Source organism: Saimiri boliviensis, chromosome 6 (assembly GCF_048565385.1).
Source record: "Saimiri boliviensis isolate mSaiBol1 chromosome 6, mSaiBol1.pri, whole genome shotgun sequence".
NCBI lineage: Eukaryota > Metazoa > Chordata > Mammalia > Primates > Cebidae > Saimiri > Saimiri boliviensis.
Window position 1 is genome coordinate 126,247,631 of NC_133454.1, and position 17,140 is coordinate 126,264,770.

At 40.4% G+C, this 17,140-nt stretch overlaps 1 protein-coding gene and 2 pseudogenes across 1 annotated transcript in view; 1 reads left to right on the forward strand and 2 right to left on the reverse strand.

The window, feature by feature from the left end:
- Positions 1-17,140, forward strand: part of TOP6BL (TOP6B like initiator of meiotic double strand breaks) — a 106,745-nt gene that overhangs the window by 13,309 nt on the left and 76,296 nt on the right. The window lies entirely within an intron of this gene.
- On the reverse strand, positions 1,408-2,136 carry LOC104653430 (complement component 1 Q subcomponent-binding protein, mitochondrial pseudogene; annotated as a pseudogene).
- LOC141584914 (high mobility group protein B1-like) lies at positions 2,150-2,823 on the reverse strand (annotated as a pseudogene).

Here is a 17,140-nt window from a genome sequence, read left to right on the forward strand (position 1 = left end):
CTTGTTACCCAGGCTGGAGTGCAATGGCGTGATCTCGGCTCACCGCAACCTCCACCTCCTGGGTTCAGGCAATTCTCCTGTCTCAGCCTCCTGAGTAGCTGGGATTACAGGCATGCACCACCATGCCCAGCTAATTTTTTGTATTTTTAGTAGAGACGGGGTTTCACCTTGTTGACCAGGATGGTCTCGATCTCTTGACCTTGTGATCCACCTGTCTTGGCCTCCCAAAGTGCTGGGATTACAGGCTTGAGCCACCGTGCCCGGCAAAATAACTTTTTAAAAGAAACCTTCATAGACTAAATCTGGAATATTAACAGATTTTTAAAAGCTTACATTTATCCACTGCTTTAAGAAAACATACTGTGACCAGACCCAGTGGCTCACGCCTATAATCCCAGCACTTTGGGAGGCCAAGGTGAGTGGATCACCTGAGGTCAGGAGTTGAAGACTAGCCTAGTCAACGTGGTGAAACCCCATCTCTACTAAAAATACAACAATTAGCCAAGTGTGGTGGTGCACGCCTCTAGTCCTAGCCACTTGAGGGGCTGAGGCAGGAGAATCACTTGAAGCCAGGAGACGGAGGCTGCAGTGAGCCAAGATGGTGCCATTGCACTCCAGCCTGGGTGACAGAGTAAGACTCCATCACATACACACACAAAAAAAAAAAGACGAAGAAAAGAAAACATACTGTGTATTAAAATGGCAACAACTGCCAGGCACGGTGGCTCATGCCTGTAATCCCAGCACTTTAGGAGGCTGAGGCAGGTGGATTGCTTGATCCAGTAGAGCTTTTTGGAGTTCAAGACCAGCCAGGCACCATCACGAGACCCCATCTCTAAAAAAAAAAAAAAAAAAAAATTTAGCTGGGCATCACGGGGGTGCACACCTGTAGTCCCAGCTGCTTGGGAGACTGAGGTAGGAAGATTGCTTGAGCCTGGGTCACACACACACACACACACACACACACACACACACACAAATGGGAACAACTGAAAAGCTACATTGGAAAGGTATAATGTTATAAAATAAATGTTTATGAAATGTATTACCATTGTTTTTTAATGATAAGTTTTCTTCATGCTTTATAAAATGCAAATAAATTAAAAATTTAAATTTATACCCAGATTTATAGCAACTTAATTACTACTTAAATCAAAGTACCTTTCTCTCTCTCTTTTTTTTTTTTTTAGGAAAGAAACCCATTTTATTGTCTTATTTATGCAAAAGTCTAGAAACAATAGATTTCTATTGATAATGAGAGCACAAAACATATAATTTAAATTTGGTATCTTCCCCCCATAATATTAGGATGATAATCATTTCAAAGCACATGTCTAGCTTCAGAGTAGGATTCGTTCACTGGCCAAAAGCCTATCATAAAACTGTAGCTTTCAGTGTCTGTCTGCTCTACTGGCTCTTGACAAAACTTTTGAGGTCTTCAAGAAAAGTAATGTACTCCTGGTGCTCCAGGGCTGTGCTTAGCTACACCAACTCATCTGCAAAAGGAAATCGGGTCTGCAAGGAAATCGGTTAGGTGGCCATATAAGGCCCAGTCCAAGGAATCTGTGTTGAGTTTATAATTAGTGTCCTTCCATTCAGACTCGCTAGTGGACCGAAAGCTAACTTCCCTGATAGAGAAGATGTCACTCTCAGCCTCATCTTCTTGTTCAACCTCATCCTCTGGGTAATGACAATCCAGCACAAGGGCCTTCTTGCCGTCATTCTTTATGACTTCAACCACGAAATTGGGAGTTAATGTCAATTCAGGCTCCTGTTTTTCAACTTTCTGTCCTTTCGAGGGTTCCTTGTCACCATCAGATGTTGGTGGGGTGCTGCTGTTTTCCTCTTTTATTTTATTTTATTTTTTGTTTCAGGGATGCTGTTGTTAATGTTGAAAGTGACAGTGACTTTTTTTCCCTGGAGCACTAATTTAGCTTCTGTGCCATTCAGTTCCAGCTCCCAACCTCCAGACGTCTTAGGGAGGGTTTTATGCTTCTGGATTTTCCTTTCCTCCTCAATTTAATCACTCAGGAAATCAACAAAAGCGTTGTCTCCTTCGGTGTGGAGTATGTGCAGCCAAAGGAGCAAAGCCTGAAGGCAGCCGGAGGCCTGGCCACTCCTCTTCCTCCTCCTCATCTTCATCTTCCTCATCTTCCTCCTCTTCCTTCTTTTACTTTTTTCAACCTTGACAACTCCCTATTTTGCTGCATCAGGCTTTCCTTTAGCTCGATATGCATCAATATCCTTTTTGTATTTTTCCTTCAGCTTCACAGCCTTCTTTTCCTGAGGCTGCTTGTCATCTGCAGCAGTGCTAGTCCACATTTCTCCCAGTTTCTTCACATCATCACCAATAGACAGGCCAGGATGTTCTCCTTCGATTTTTGGGCGATACTCAGAACGGAACAGGAAGAAAGGCCGAAGGAGGCCTCTTGGGTGCATTGGGATCCTTGAACTTCTTTTTTGTCTTCCCTTTAGGAGGAATATAGATTTTCATTTCTCTCTCATAACGGGCCTTGTCTGCCTTTGCTGTATCTTCAAATTTTCCTTTCTTTTTAGCAGACATGGTCTTCCACCTCTCTGAGTACTTCTTAGAAAACTCTTGAGAAGTTGGCTGAAGCATCTGGGTGCTTTTTCATATGCTCCTCTCGACAAATTTGCACAAAAAATGCATATGATGACATTTTGCCTCTCGGCTTCTTAGGATCTCCTTTGCCCATGTTTAGTTGTTTTTCCTCAGCGAGGCACAGAGTCACGCAGTGCCCGTCCAGCTCTCACTTGCCCCGGCGCTGTCTCTATGGAGCTCAATGTACTGCAATGGCTGTGAGAGCAGGAGCCAGATGCAGCCTCCTCACTCTCTCCGCTCTGTAACATTACTCCTATTATTATTTTTGAGACAAGGCCTTGCTCTGTCACCCAGGCTGGGGTGCAGTAGTGTGATCATGGCTCACTGCAGCCCTAAGCTCCTGGGCTTGAGCCATTCTCCAGCCTCAGCCTCTTGAGTAGCTAGGGCCACATGTCCACAACTTCATGCCCAGTTACTTTTTAATTTTTTTCTAAAGATGGGGTCTCACTTTGTTGCCCTGGCTGGTCCCAAACTTCTGGCTGATCTCAAACTCTCAAGCAACAGCCTCACAAAGCTCTGGGATTGCAAATGTGAACCACCCTGCCCAGCCAAGATTTTTATTTTAGCTCCAGAACATTCTGTGAGCATTTGGGAAGAATGTTCTCCCTTTAGTATTAATTACAGTGATGATTTATTGAGCATTTACTATGCATTTACTTGTGCTTGACTTAAAGGGGGTTATAGTAGTGAACAAGATCGATTTGATTTCTCTATTCCCGTAGTGAAGATACCTTATCCTATTGACTCCTTAAGGCTATGCCTAGAAGAAGGGAACATCAGCTATTGTCCTGAAGAGTTTGCTCTGATTCTGAGACTTTTGGGAGATCTGAATCCAAGTTCAAGAATCATGGACTGACTGCCTCAAAGATATCTAGATGATAAGCTTTTCCTTGCTCTTCTTTTTTGAATTATGTCCTTGGGTTGATACAAGGAAGGGAAAGATCATTTCTAGTGGCCCTGGCTTGCACCTGAAATTCCAGCACTGTGAGAGGCTGAGGTAGGCAGATTGCTTGAGCTTTGGGCAACACAGTGAAACCCCATCTCTACAAAAAATATGAAAATCAGCCTGATGTGTGAAAATTAGCTGGGTGTGCCTATGGTCCCAGCTACTAGTGGGCTGAGGCAGGAGATCATCTGAGCCCAGGAGGTCAAGGCTGCAGTGAGCTGTGATTGTGCCACTGCACACCAGCCTGGGTGACAGAGTGAGACCTTGTCTCAAAAAAAAAAAAAAAAAAAAAAAAAAGAAGTGAAAAGCTGTATAAATAAAAGGGAGTATATTATTAGCACTGCTGTATGAATAAAAGGGAGTATATTATTAGCACTAGGGAGGAGATAGGAACATTCCCTAAAAAATAAACCCACACTTAATATGCTTATACAAGGAGTGGTCAGGCTACTTGTTTGACTAATATTTATGAAAGTGCTTTGAAAAAAGTGAAAAGTCATGTAACTACAAGGGAATAGTTTTATTATCATTGTTACTCTTAGGGAGTGGGTATTGAGTTGAGGATCATTTACGGAATAACCACATATTCATTATGCCAGTACAAACTCTAGACAATTTTTGTCATGGTGACTTAGTTTTAATTTAACTGTTATTTTAAAAACTCAAAGCAGTTTCTTTTAATCCTTTTTTATTGTGATAAAGTGTGAGTGACTAACTCTTCCTATAAAGAGGAAGTACTGCACGTCAAGTACATAATTAAAATTGGATCATTTGCTCGTGGTCAATCACATTTAGTAGCCAACTGCAGCCTAAGTCTTCTTTTCAGCTGTTAGGGCTCTTAATACTAACTTCTGGCCAGGCGCGGTGGCTCAAGCCTGTAATCCCAGCACTTTGGGAGGCCGAGGTGGGTGGATCACGAGGTCGAAAGATCGAGACCATCCTGGTCAACATGGTGAAACCCCGTCTCTACTAAAAATACAAAAAACTAGCTGAGCATAGTGGCTTGTGCCTGTAATCCCAGCTACTTAGGAGGCTGAGGCAGGAGAATTGCCTGAACCCAGGAGGCGGAGGTTGCGGTGAGCCGAGATCGCGCCATTGCACTCCAGCCTGGGTAACAAGAGCGAAACTCTGTCTCAAAAAAAAAAAAAAAAAAAATACTAACTTCCACTCAATAATGCTATTTATTCATTGTTTGTTTTTTGTTTTTGAGATGTAGTTTCACTCTTGTTGCCCAGGCTGGAGTGCAGTTGTGTGATCTCGGCTCCCTGCAACCTCCGCCTTCTGGGATCAAGAAATTCTTCTGTCTCAGCCTCCCAAATAGCTGGGATTACAGGCACCTGACACCAAGCCCAACTAATGTTTGTATTTTTAGTAGAAACAAGGTTTCACCACGTGGGCCAGGCTGGTCTCGAACTCCTGATCTCAGGTGATCTGCCCGCCTTGGCCTCTCAAAGTGCTGGGATTATAGGCGTGAACCACTGTGCCCGGCCTAGTTATTCTTACTAATTAGTACCAAAAATTACTCAGTAAACCTCACAAAGGAAATTGGTGAAGACTAAGACATGAATCCCTTAACTCCTGGTTTATGCACCATTAACTATGCGTTTTTTACTATTATTATTTAGAATTTCTGTAACGCTGTTAAACTAATAGCAAACTACTTTAAATTGGTCCATTTACTGATCTTTACACTGTTTAATTAGCTTCATCAGGGAGTCTTTGGCAGCTGGATTAATTACTCATCAGTTTTCTAGTTGCTAAAAAATTATGTATCTATACAAAATTAATATGTCTCTGAATTCAGTTTATGTTGTTGTCTTCATTATTTGGTTCATTTCTCTCAGTGTCTAAAATAAGGTGGTGTGATCCCTCTTTAGGGGAACTGAACTGTTGAGTTCAGTTTTCTTTACTCTTCAATGTGTTCTACTAGGGTTGTATCAAGGTACTTTTTCTCTGGATCTGGAATACTTTGGTTCAATTCCTGTACAAAATAGGCTTATATTTCTGGGTATTTTGTTTATGCTGGATTAATAAACAATGACCTGTATAATCTCCCTATTCATCTCTCTCTCTACTGGTTTATTTTCTGTTTTTTCCCCTTTCTTCTCTGGTCCCTAACTATTTATACTTTTATTCAGTTAACTTTTATTGTAACACCTACCTTGCTACAAAGAAGTCACAGGAAGGAGAGGCAGCTCTGCAAATAAAATGCAGTGTGATTAGTGCTGTAATGGAGCTATAAGTGCAAAGAGCTTCTCTCATAACCCAGAGCATATTCCCCAAAGTTCAGTCACCGCTGTGCCTTTCTTCCCTTCATTATTCTGCATCATTATTCTACATTCAACTGAAGACAGCTTTTCTACTTTTGAGACTTTAACATTTCTATGCTGATGAGGCTTATTTTTTTCCCTTCTTGATCACTGACATATGTCCTAAACTCCAGTGGAATAGCTTTGAATGTCAATTAGACTATTCCATTTGAGAGTTCCTCTGAAATACCATGTGTAACATGCCTAAAATGGGGTTCATTTTCTTGAAATGAACTTACTATGTAATGTCTGCGTTTCTTTCAGTGATACTGACATTCTTGTAATTCTCCAGGGTTAAAAATCTTGGCTTTTATGGTGGGGGAGAGGTTTCTGCTTTTTTGTTTCCCCATTATGGAATTGATTTTCTGTTAACTCTGCCTTTATAATAAAGAATTATTACTTATTAATTTAAATGTAATTTTACATTTAAATTAAGCAATAATTAATAAGATTTCTTATTTATTATTAAAGTACCTCAGACCAGATTTGAGGCCTTCTGTCAATAGGATAATCTCCTCTACTTTGAAGAATAATGCTCATTAAGATAAATAAATTTTTATGTGTTTGAAAAATTGTCACTGTGTCCTGTTAAATGTGTCCTACTAGTCTGCATTGAATACTTATCCACTTAGATATAATTCCATTTAGATATTCATTTATGTGTATACGTATCCATTTATATAGAACTATTTCTATCATAAGTGTCTATTTAGTGAAACATGATTGTTTCAGTTTGTACTGTTTGCTCAGGTCTACTGCCTATCTTATGCTTATTCAAGTGGGGAAAGGAAAGTGGATGGAGGAATATGAAAAAAAGCCATGTTTATAGATCTCTATTTTGCTGTTTTTTCCTGTTTCTTCTATTAACATTATTTTTATTTTAATCTTTTAAAAATAGCTCCTAATTTCCATGTTTATTGCCATAACTTAGCTCTTTATATAGTATGGCCAATTATTTTAAAAAGATGTGTAAGTGTTTTTCCCAAAATAGAAAATCTACAGCCTTATTTTTTCTTTATAACACCAGATAAGAATACTACTCCTTGTAAACAGGGAGGACTGCTTTGCTGTTGATATATGGTTACATGGTTGTGATAGTTTTGTTTTTGCCTCTTCCCTATATGCCACCCTTTTGGTGTCAGCGAGACTTTTTAATTGTTGTTTCATTGTTTTGTTTTTTGGAGACAGGGTCTTGCTCTGTTTTCCAGGGTGAAGTGCAGTGGCATGACCATAGCTCACTGCAGCCTTGACCTCTTGGGCTCAAGGGATCTTCTCACTTAGTAACAGTCTTCTGAATAGCTGGGACCACAGGTGTGCACCACCATGCCCAGCTAGTTATTTTATAGAGATGGGATCTCGCCATGTTGCCCAGGCTAGTTTTAAATTCCTGGGCTCAAGCAATCCCTCCCACCTTGGCCTCTCAAAGTGTTAGTATTACAAGTGTGAGCCACCATGCCCAGCCTGTTTATTTTCAAGTTCACTTTGTCCTCTTTGTTAATTTGTTGGGAAAGAGCGATTAACAGGTTAGACAGATTGACAGGTCCAGGCTTTCTCAACATTGAGTAAGAAACAGTGGTGAACTATTGAATGTCTGACATAATCAAGTTTTTTTTTTAAGAAAGTCTGATATTCTTGTATTCAAAGAATAAAAAATCTATTATAATTTTATATCTTACAAAATCAGCAACTCTAAGGTTCAGAATTTATCTAACGCTTTTCCCCCCAGGAGCTCATTTTGTAGACATGATCTCATTCATTCTTGAGGAGCAGTCAGACATTAGTGTTATCATCATCTCTGTTTCAGAGATGAGGAAACTGAGACTTACCTCAGCCTCATATACTAAGAAGGGAAACGTTTGAAGACTCATAGGTCACTGGTTATTCATTAAACTGAGAGACTACACTTAATTTTGACCTTTTGATACACTCTAAACAGACTCTTCTTGCCAAATTACCTAACACTTGGTGAGATTTTATAAAGGTTGGTTGAAGATCAAGACAAGCTAAAACAAATAGATTTTTGTCTTTTTTTTCTTCCTTAATATTTCTTTTCCTTGTTACATTTTTCTAATTGCATTTGACTATTGAGAACATGTTGAAGATTTCATGTGACAGAAGGGGATGGAAAGGACAGAAGTGGTTTTTTACCAACCCTGACATACTCCTTTTCCTTTTTAACTTGCATAGATAAAACAGGAGGAAAAGGATAGCTCTTATTATTAGAGATCCTGGGAGCTGGCTCATGCTCTGGCTGAGTGCTTTTATTGCTTTTATTCAGCAGTCCATGAGAGCTAACCTGCCTTGTACCTGTCTGGGCTTAAAATGCTTGAACTGTTGTAACGCCTCAGTGAGTAATCAGCTGGGCCCTTAATTAATAAAAATGACCAGTGTAATGTCCCTATTCACCTACTGGGTTACTACACATCTTTCATCATCTTAGCTGGGAACACAAAGAGAGTTGTCTCCTTATAGTGGTATAGTGGTATTTGGCTGGAATGGGAAGAGCAGGTATTGTACTTTTTCTTGAGTAGACTTTATGACTAGCCATTTACTACATTCTGAAGAATGGTCAGATGATATCACATGCAAAAATTACCTCAAAATGGATCAAAGAACTAAAACTATAAAACAGATAGGTTTAAATCTTCATGACCTTGGATTACATACTTTCTCGGATATGACATTCGAAGCACAAGCAACCAAAGGAAAAGTAGATAAATTGGGCTTAAATAGGTATTAAAAACTCTTATGCTTCAAAAGATGATATGAAGAAAGTGAAAAGATCAATTATACTAAAAAAAAAATCCACAGATAAGAAAAGTCTAGTATCCAGTGTATGTAAAAGAACTTTTACAACAGCAACGAAAGGACAAATAGCCCACTTGAAAAATAGACAAAGGAGCTGAATAGACATTTGTTATGGATTGAATGTTTGTGCCCTCCCAAAATTCCCATGTTGAAGCCCCAACCTCCAATGTGATAGTATTTGGAGATGGGGCCTTTGGGAGGCAAGTAGGGTCAGATTAGATCATGAGAGTTGGGCCTTTATGATAAGATTAGTGGTTTTATAAGAAGAGGAAGGGGGAGAGAGATTATTCTCTCTTTCCCTCTCCCTCTCTTGTATCCACCAAGGAAAGACCATGTGAGGACACAGTGAGAAGGCAGCATCTGAAAGCCGGGAAGAGAGCCCTCATCAGGAACCAAATCAACTGGCATCTTGCTCTTGGACTTCTCAGCCTTCAGAATTATGAGAAATAAATTTCTCTTAAGTTACCTAGTTTATGGTCTCTTGTTAGGGCAGCTTGAGTGGACTAAGACAACATTTATCCTAAGAAGATATACACATGGCCAATACCCATGAAAAGATAGATGCTCCGCATCATTAGTCATTAGGGAAAAATGGGAGTCAAAAAACAATGAGGCTGGGCACAGTGGCTCATGCCTGTAATACCAGCACTTTGGGAGGCCAAGGCGGGAGGATCACCTGAGGTCAGGAATTTGAGACCAGCCTGGACAACATAGTGAAACGCTGTCTCTACTAAAAATAAAAAAATTAACCAGGCCTGGTGGCACGTGCCTATAATCCCAGCTGCTTGGGAGGCTGAGGCAGGAGAATCGCTTGAACCTGGGAGGTGGAAGTTGCAGTGAGCTGAGATTGTGCTGCTGCACTCTAGCCCAGGTAACAGAGTGAAACTCTCTCTCAAAAAAATAAAATAAAAATAAAAATAAAAAAATAAAAAAGAGGTACCCTTTCATCTCTTCATATCTACTAATATGGATATCATTTTTAAAACCACGAGAAAATAACAAATGTTGACAAATACACAGAGAAGTTGGAAGCCTTCTACATTGCAGGTGGGAATGTAAAATCCTGCAGCTTTAGAAGTTTCTCAAAAAGCTAAACAGAATTATCATATGACCCAGAAATGTCCACACAAAAACTTGTATGAAAATATTTATAGCAGCATTATTCATAATAGCCAGAAAGATGGAAACAACACAAATGCTTATAAACTGATGGACAAAACGTGCTACATCTATACAATGGGATATTATTCAGCCATAGAAATTAAGTACTGATACATGCTATGACACAGATGAACCTTGAAAACATGCACAGTGAAAGAAGGCAGACATGAGAGATCATATATTGTGTGATTCCATTTATATGAAATGTTTAAAATAGGGAAATTCATAGAGATATATCCAAAGTAGGTTAGTGAGAAGAGGAAGGAATGGGGGGTTACTACTTTAGTAATAACATTTATGAGATTTCTTTTTGGGATGATAAAAATGTTTTGGAATTAGATAGTAATTATGGTTACATAACCTTGTGAATATATTAAAAAACATGGAATTGTACAATTAAAATGCTGAATCTTATGGTCTGTAGATTATATCTCAGTATTTTTTTATTTTAAAAATTTAAGTTTTAATTAGAGACAGGGTCTCATCATGTGGCTCAGACTGGTCTCAAAACTCCTAGGCTCAAGCCATCATCTCACCTTAGCCTTCCAAACTGTTGGGATTACAGGCGTGAGCCACTGAACCTGGCTATATCTCAGCCTTTAAAAAACAGTGGTAATATGGTACTTTGGGAGGCCAAGGCAGGAGGATGGCTTGAGGTCAGGAGTTCGAGACCAGCCTGGCCAACGTGGTGAAACCCTATCTCTACTAAAAATACAAAAATTAGCTGGGCATGGTGGCCAGTGCCTGTAATCCGAGCTACTTGGGAGGCTGACACAGGAGACTGGCTTGAACTCAGAAGGTGAAGGTTGCAGTGAGCTGAGATCATGTCACTGCACTCCAGCCTGGGTGACAGAGCCAGACTCCATCTCAAACACACACACACACACCAGTGGTAATATGGAATTAAGTTTTTTGATCTCCATCTTCCCCTTTTCTTCCCTCTTCTCTCTCCTGACACCCTTTCTGGCCTCCCTTCTCATTGCTGGCCACATAACGTAGTATAATCCCCTGCTGCCTTGACTTTCTTCCTTTTCTTTCTTATCAGTCTCCAGCCTTGGGTAATGACCTTTTTTTTTTTCATTCTTATTTCCAAGCTGCCAAGTGTTGCTTGTGTAAATCATAAAACAGAATGTTGAGTATGCTACAGTTTTAAGCAGAATTTCTAATTTTATTGGTGCTGTTCAGTACTCTTATTTACTTTGTTTATCCTTTTATGTAATTCCAATATTGTATATTTCAAATTACTTGACATTCATCTAAATACATTTCTTGGCCTTCTATTTTTCTGAAAAGGTTGAGGTTATTCAAATGGTACTTCTTCCAATTTCTTTTTTTCTTTTCGTTTTTTTTTTTTTTTTTTTTTTTAGAGATGAGGTCTTGCTATGTTGCCCAGGCTGGTCTTGAACTCCTGGCTCAAGCAATCCTCCCACTCCGGCCTCCCAAAGTGCTGGGATTACAGGCATGAGCCACTGAGCTCAGTTATTCCAATTTCTTTTTAAGAAATTTAAATTTGCCGGGCGCTGTGGCATGTGCCTATAGTATCAGGTACTTGGGAGGCTGAGGCTGGAGGATCCCTTGAGTCCAGGAGTTCTGGGCTGTAGTGCTCTGTGCTGATCAGGTGTCTGCACTAAGTTCAGCATCAATATGGTGACCTCTCCAGAGCGGGGGACCACCAGCTTGCCTAACTGAGGGGTAAACTGGCCCAGGTTGGAAACGGGGCAGGTCAAAACTTCTGTGCTGATCAGTAGTGGGATCATGCCTATGAATAGCCACTGCACTCCAGCCTGGGCAACATAGTGAGACCCCGTCTCTTAAAAAAAAAAAGAAAGAAAGAAATTTAAATTTGAAATATTACGTTGATATCAAGATCTGCCTCTCATTTGCTGTATGCCCTTAGATACATCAGTATTATGACAACTACTTCCATCATCTCTGAAATATCTTTTTTTTTAAGACTGAGTTTCACTCTGTCACTCAGGCTGGAGTACAGTGGTGTAATAACAGCTCACTGCAGCCTTGAATTCCTAGGCTGAAACAATCCTCCCCGCCAAGTAACTGGGACTACAGGCCTACATTATCATGTTTGGCAAATTATTTTATTTTTTATAGAGACAAGGTTCTTGCTGTATTGTCCAGGCTGGTCTTGAACTTCTGGGCTCAAACAATCCTCTTTCCTTAGCCTCCCAAAGTGCCGGGATTACAGGAGTAAGCCATGGTGTGCCCAGCCTACTCACTGCTCTCACCTATTCCCATTTACTCAATTCCTTAGTCTCTTATAAAGTGACTCTTTCTCTTTCCTTTTTTTTTTTTTTAAATAGATGGGGTTTCACTATCTTGGCCAGGCTAGTCTTGAACTCCTGACCTAAGGTGATCCACTGACCTTGGCCTCCCAAAGTGCTGGGATTATTTTGGAAGCCACTGTGCCTGTCCCTAATTCTATTTTTACTGTTCTATTGAAACCACCCCTGAAACTCAACATTAATCTCTATTATAGTTTTATATTTAATCATTGCTTTATAATCATAAAATGAATATATGTTTATTACAGAACATTTGGAAAATATAAAATATAAAGAAAAAATGAAAATTACTTATAAATCTACCATTCAAAGTTAATCATTTTAAACATTTGATGTTTTTTCTTACAGTTTTTTCTAGTAATAATTACATATAAGCCTGATCAATATATCATATATATCTAATATGGCCTTCCTTCCTTTTCTTCCTTTCCTATCTTTCTTTTTTTCTTCTCCTTCCAGAGCAGGGCTAACTCCTAGGCAATGCCAGAGTCAGCCTGGTTTGGTTTCTTTTTATTTATTTACAAAATTAGAATCATTGTATATGGAGCTTTGTAACTTACATTTTTCACTCAACATTAATGTGAACACTTTCAGTCACTTTTTTACAGTGCTTAATGTCTTAGCCTGAATTTTTGTGTCTTTCATCATGCTTTGTACACAGTAGTTAAAAATTAATTGTGAATGAATGGATACCTTAAGAGGCGAGGCTAAAAAATTTAGGCTGGGCGTGGTGGCTCATGCCTGTAATCCAGTACTCTGGGAGGCCAAGACCTCCTCACTTGAGGTCAGGAGTTCGAGACCAGCCTGGCCAACATGGTGAAACCCCGTCTCTACTAAAAATACAAAAATTAGCCAGGCATTGTGGCGGGCATCTGTAATCCCCAGCTACTCAGGAAACTGAGGCGAAGATCACACCACTATACTCTAGCCTGGGCAACAGCAAGACTCTGTCTCAAAAAAAAAAAAAAAAAAAGCCAGAGAAATTTAGAGGAACAGCATATGACTGTAACATTTAAAACCATTCTGGTGGCCGGGCACGGTGGCTCAAGCCTGTAATCCCAGCACTTTGGGAGGCCAAGGCGGGTGGATCACAAGGTCAAGAGATCGAGACCATCTTGGTCAACATGGTGAAACCCCGTCTCTACTAAAAATACAAGAAAAAATAGCTGGGCATGGTGGTGCGTGCCTGTAATCCCAGCTACTTAGGAGGCTGAGGCAGGAGAATTGCCTGAACCCAGGAGGCGGAGGTTGCGGTGAGCCGAGATCGCGCCATTGCACTCCAGCCTGGATAACAAGAGCGAAACTCCGTCTCAAAAAAAAAAAAAAAAAAAAACCATTCTGGTTAGCCACTTAACCAGCTTTGTCATTATGGACAAGTTATATAACCTTGTGCCTCGGTTTTCTCATTTGTAAAATGGGAATAACAACAGTTAGGGTTGTTAGGAAGACTAAAATGAGAGAATTTATTTTAAGTAATTCCAGTAGTGCCTGGAACATAGGGGGTACTGAAGGCTTCTGTTTATGTTTTTGACTGCTTCATCTCCCTTCCCCATATCTCCAGCCTTGATCTGTCCCCTAAGCGTCAAAGCCATTTGCCATTCAGAAATCAGAGTAATTAAAAAAAAGAAAAAAAAAAAAAAGCAGGCCAGGTGCGGTGGCTCATGCCTGTAATCCCAGCACTTTGGGAGGCCTAGGCGGGCGGATCATGAGGTCAGGAGATCAAGACATCCTGGCCAACATGGTGAAACCCCGTCTCTACTAAAAACACAAGAATTAGCTGGGTGTGGTGGCATGCGTCTGTAGTCCCAGCTACTCGGGAGGCTGAGGCATGAGAATCACTGCAACCTCGAAGGTGGAGGTTGGAGTGAGCTGAGATCGTCCTACTGCACTCCAGTCTGGGCAACAGAACAGGAGGGACTCTGTCTCAAAAAAAAGGAAAAAAAAAAAGAATGTCGGTCGGGCGCGGTGGCTCAAGCCTGTAATCCCAGCACTTTGGGAGGCCGAGGTGGGTGGATCACGAGGTTGAGAGATCGAGACCATCCTGGTCAACATGGTGAAACCCTGTCTCTATTAAAAATACAAAAAATTAGCTGGGTATGGTGGTGCGTGCCTGTAATCCCAGCTACTCAGGAGGCTGAGGCAGGAGAATTGCCTGAACCCAGGAGGCGGAGGTTGCGGTGAGCTGAGATCGCGCCATTGCACTCCAGCCTGGGTAACAAGAGCGAAATTCCGTCTAAAAAAAAAAGAATGTCACAGCCACCCCAGCCTTCAGCAGCCACTACCCTGATTAATTAGTAGCCCTCAACATTGAGGTAAAAAACTCTCCATCAGCAAAAAGATTGCTTAGGATTCACTGAAGGCTTAGATGGTCATTAGCATTTTTCTTTCTTTCTTTTTTTTTTTAAAGATGGGGTTTCACTATATTGGTCAGGCTGGTCTCAAACTCCTGACCTCAGGTGATCCGCCCACCTCAGCCTCCCAAAGTGCTGGGATTACAGGCGTGAGCCACTGTGCCTGGCGATCATTAGCATTTTTTAGCAATAAAGTATTTTTACACTAAAGTATGTATATTGTTTTTTAGACATAATGCTGTTGCATACTTAACAGGCTATGGTATAGTGTAAATGTAACTTTTAATATGCCCTGGGAAACAAAAAAATTGTATGACTCACTTTATTGCAATATTTGCTTTATTATGGTGGCCTGGAACCTAATCCACAGTACCTCCAAGATATGCCTGTATGTATATATACATAATACATAGCAGGGATCTGCAACCCCTGGGCCATGGACCATGATACAGTTTGGCTGTGTCCCCACCCAAATCTCATCTTGAATTTTTTTTTTTTGAGACAGTCTTGCCCTGTTGCCCAGGCTGTGCAATGGCGAGATCTCATCTCACTGCCTCCCTGGTTCAAGTGATTCCCCTGCCTCAGCGTCCTGAGTAGCTGGGATTACAGGTTCCTGCAACCACACCTGGCTAATGTTTTGCATCTTTAGTAGAGATGGGGGTTTCGCCATGTTGGTCAGGCTGGTTTCAAACCTCTGGGCTTGTGACCTGCCCTCCTCAGTCTCCCAAAGTGCTGGGATTACAGGCATGAGCCACTGTGCCCAGCCTTGAATTATTGTTCCCATACTACCCATGTGTCATGGGAGGGACCAGGTGGAGATAATTGAATAGTTCAGGTGTTTTCCCTCATCCTGTTCTCCTGAAAGTGAGTGAGTTCTCATGAGATCTGATGGTTTTATAAGGGGATTCTCCCTTTCCTGGGCACTTCTCCTGCCTGTCGCCATCTAAGAATGTGCCTGTTTTGCCTTCTGCCATGATTGTAAGTTTCCTGAGGCCTCCCTAGCCATGTGGAACTGTGAGTCAATTAAACCTCTTTTCTTTGTAAATTACCCAGTCTCAGGTATGTCTTCATAGTAGCATGAGAACAGACTAATACAGACCAATACCAATTCGTGGCCTGTTAGGAAATGGGCAGCATAGTAGGAGATGAGCAGCAGATAAGCAAACATTACCATCTGAGCTCTGCCTCCTGTCAGATCATTGGCAGTATTAGATTCTCATAAGAGCACAAACCCTGTTGTAAACAGCACATGGGAGGGATCTAGTTTTTGTGCTTCTTATGAGAATCTAATGCCTGATGATCTGAAGTGGAATAGCTGGATCATGTATTAGGTGTGTCTGTGACTTTAAACAAAATTGCCAAACTTTTTCAAAGTGGTTGTACTATTTTTCATTCCCATGGGCACTGATGAGAATTATACTTCCTTGTCAGTACTTGAGATAGTTGATCTTCTTAATTTTAGCTGTTTTGCTAGGTATGCATTGTGATTTCAGTTTGTATTTGCCTAATGACTGATGATATTAAAAATCTTTTTGAGTGCTTGTCTTCCCTTTATATATTGTCTTTGGTGAAGTGTATATTCAAATATTTGGCTGTATTTTAACTGAGTTCTTTGTTTCTTCTTCTGCCTCTTTTTTTTTTTTTTTGAGATGATGTCTCATTCTGTCACCCAGGCTAGAGTGCAATGGTGCAATCTTGGCTTACTGAAACCTCTGCCTCCTGCATGCAAGTGATTTTCCTGTCTCAGCCTTCCCAGCAGCTGAGATTATAGGTGTTTGCTACCTCACTTGGCTACTTTTCATATTTTTAGTAGAGACAGGGTTTTACCATGTTGGCTGGTCTTGAACACCTGCCTTCAAGTGCTCTACCCACCTCAGCTTCCCAAAGTGCTGGGATTGCAAGCATGAGCCACCACGCCCGGCCAGGTTCTTTGTTTTCTTCTTATTGAAGTTTGAGAGTTTTAAAAAATACAGATACAAGTCCTTTATCAAGACATATGATTTGAAAATATTTTCTCTCATACTTGGCTTGTCTTTTCATTCTTTTAATAGCATATTTAGTATTCTTAATTTTTATGAAGTCAAATCTATTGTTTTGCTTTTTTCAGATTATACTTTTGGTGTCATGTAGGAAATATTTGTCTAATCTAAGGTCACAAAGATTTTCTTTTGTGTGTTCTGAATGTTGTAAAGTTTGGGGTTTTACATTTAGGCTCTGATCCATTATGAGTTAATTTTTTTGTATATGTTGCACAGTATGGATCAAAATTTTTTTGCGTATGAATATCCCAGTTATTCCTAGCACCATTTATTGAAAAGACTATCCTTTGTCCACAAAATTGATTTTGCACTTTTGCTGAGAACTAATTGACTATATATGTGTGGATCTATTTTTGGACTCTCTATGCTGTTCTTTTGGCCTGTTTGTCTTGATGCCAGCACTCTCTTGATTACTGTAGTTTTAAAATAGGTTTTCAAGTCAGTCAGTGTAAGTCCTTCAACTTTGTCCTTTTTAAAAAGTTGTTTTGGCTACTATAGGCCTTGGCATTTCCATATGACTTTTAGAATTTGCTGGTTAATGTCTACAAAAAAGTCTCCTAGGATTTTGATTGAGACTATACCGTATTTCTAGATCAATTTGCC